Below are 3,290 nucleotides of genomic sequence, written 5' to 3'. Positions count from 1 at the left end.
AAGTCAAAAGCTGTTGGATACAAGGGAGCCAACGTTTCAAAATTATTGGGGGGGTTCTAAGCCCAGTGGAAATAACCCCTCCCTGGACAAATTCAATGAATATTCTCTATATTGGGGGTGCTCAAGCACCCACAGAGTTGGCTCCAATGGTTGGATAGGCAGCACCTTAAAAGCTGGAGAACAAAAGATTTATTTATTTTTTTTACTTGACAGCTTTTTAATTCATTTGCAAGGTTCCCCTGCCCATATGTAGATATAAATGTCATGAAATAAGAACTGAATATCGCTAAAGCAGCTCCAATAATTATTGTAGCTGGTGATCAATAGAAATCAAACAAAATAAAACATGGAAAAGAAAATAAGATGATACCTTTTTTATTGGACTACATAATACATTTCTTGATTAACTTTCCAAGGTTGCCCTTGTAGCTGGTGGAAACAGCATTAACAACGATTGTATTTTGTGCTCATTTTTCTACACTGTGCTGTACAATATAGTAACATGGCCAAATTTCAGTGAGGATATCCTGTTTCCTGATGGAAAGCCTGGTGTTATAAAGATTGCAAGTAAACTTAAACTCTCCTTTCATTGGGGCACATGGAATCACATGTTCACCTCATCTGTTTTGTGCAAATGTATTGTTCTGTTTTGAGCATGTTTCAGGGACAAGTGGTTTTCATGTCAAAGAATAAAAATAAATATTTTCTTTCATGCAGACCTCTCATGTTTAAACATAACTAAATGGGTTATAGGCCTCTAATGCAGTCCATTGTTTTTTTTATATTTATTTTGTCATTGTGATGACTTATACTGTGCCAAAACTGGAAATACAATGAGACAGAATAAAATAATTCAGTAACATCTAAAAGGTATCAATGAACATTATAATTGTGTTTGCATTTGGATAATAACAGAAAATGCTGTTGAATGACTTGAAGAAGAAATAAATATATATCACAGAACTGGAAAATGTTGACACATTTAGACTGACTTTGGACTTCTGTCGGAAGGTAGCTTTGCCCTCATTATTGAATCTCTCTCTTTTAAATAGTAGTAATAAACAATATTAAGTGCAGTTTATAATATTCCATTGCATGACTCCACAAAACAAAAGGAGCAAGTTTAACCCATCTTTCTCTTTTGATCTAAGCACAGGGAAAAAAAGAAGATTTTAAATGCTCCTAGGTTTCAACCTAATTCATGTTTAATGTGGGATGTAAATTTCATAAATAAGTAAATAAATAGATAGAAATTCTGAATATTGAGCACCTGATTCTCATAACATGAAGTCTGTTTTAGTGGCTGTTTACCAGGACAAAAAAAAATCTCTGCACAAATATAACACATGCTAGAGTGCCCCTATAACCAGCCTTTCCAAATGACACACTGATTACGATTTATAACAAATTACTACTCTACCTATGAAAAGTTATTCCATTATTATATTTCCTCTGTGTACATCCGTATGCTGCACAAGCTGCATGTTTGAAAATATAAGTGAGATTAAATAAAAATGCTACCAACAATAAAGAATGACAACATGTAATTAAACTCTGGAATTCGTTGCCAGAGAATGTGGTAAAGGCAGTTAGCTTAGCAGAGTTTAAAAAAGGTTTGGACATCTTCCGAAAGGAAAAGTCCATAGACCATTATTAAATTGGACTTGGGAAAAATCCACTATTTCTGGGATAAGCAGTATAAAATGTTTTGTACATTTTTGGGATCTTGTCAGGTATTTGTGACCTGGATTGGCCACTGTTGGAAACAGGATGCTGGGCTTGATGGACCTTTGGCAATACTTATGTACTTAATGTGGATGCAGCACTTCATAGGTTTGTTTGCTTTGTTTTGAGCTTATGCAAAATGACAGCTGCGCAGAGAAGGGGAAACACAGACTAACCTAAGTGGCTTCAATTTTTGATTTCATGCTGTCTCCTGTTCTCAATCAACCTTCTTGTATCTGACCCATTATGTGGGCTGAAGCCATATTGAGTCACCCAAAACAATAGCAAACGCTATTGAAAACAAGGAGGTTAGATAAAACAGGAGACGAAGTGACATCAAAACGTTGAAGCCAATGCTTCCAATCCCAGGGCAAGAAGTAGTTTCCCCATGTCTGTCTCAATAGCAGACTATGGATGTTTCCTTCAGGAAATTGTCCAAACCTTTTTTAAACCAGGATACGCTAACCACTGTTACCACATTCCTCCAACAAAGAGTTCCAGAGCTCAACTATTCATTGAGTGAAAAAATATTTCCTCCTATTTGTTTTAAAGTATTTTCATGTAACTGCCATGAGTGTCCTCCTAGTCTTTTTTCTTTTGGAAACGAGTAAAAAATTGATTCACTTCTATTCGTTCTACACCACTCAGGATTTTGTAGATCTCAATCATATCTCCCCTCATCCGTCTCTTTTTCAAGCTGAAGAGCCCTAACCTCTTTAGCCTTTCCTCATACGAGAGGAGTTCCATCCCTTTTATCATTTTAGTCACTCTTCTTTGAAACTTTTCTAATTCTGCTATATCTTTTTTGAGATACGGTAACCAGAATTGAACGCAGTACTCAAGGTGAGGGCACAGGATGGAGTAATACAGAGGAATTATAGTATTTTTTGGTTTTCTTTGCAATCCCTTTCCAAATAATTCCTAGCACCTGTTTGTTTTGGCTGCCACCACACACTGGGCAGAAGAGTTTAGTGTATTATCTACAACAACACCTAGATCTTTTTCTCAAGTGCTGACTCCCAAGGTGGACCCTAGCATCAGGTAATTATGATTTGGAATATTCTTTCCAACGTGCATCATTTTGCATTTGTCCTTATTAAATTTCATCTTCCATTTGGATGCCCAGTCTTCCAATTTCCTAAGGTCTTCCTGCAATTTCTCACAGTCTGTATGTGTTTTAACAACCTTGAATAGTTTTGTGTCATCTTGCAAATTCACCTCACTCTTACTTTCCATTTTGAAACATCTGAACTGAGCATGCATGGGAGTGCTGGTATCGGCTGCTGAAGTTTCAAGTTTTGGTTTTTTTTTTTGCATATAACATATAACAATAACAGGTAACAATGTGACAATATAACAGTGATATCAAGGACATATGTTGATGCACAAAATTAAATAAAAAATTGTGAAATGGAGATTAGCAATATCAGAGCTATTCAAAGGCGAAGCATAAGGGGAGACAAAACGAGGAGGGGAGGTGAAAAGATACAGTATATTTTGTTGAATGCTTATCATATACAGTAAATTATGCAAGCATGTTTTTCAAGCAGATTGGAAAGACTTTA

This window comes from Microcaecilia unicolor, chromosome 8, assembly GCF_901765095.1.
Source record: "Microcaecilia unicolor chromosome 8, aMicUni1.1, whole genome shotgun sequence".
NCBI lineage: Eukaryota > Metazoa > Chordata > Amphibia > Gymnophiona > Siphonopidae > Microcaecilia > Microcaecilia unicolor.
The sequence above is the reverse complement of the archived record's forward strand: the minus strand, read 5'-3'. Positions refer to the sequence as shown.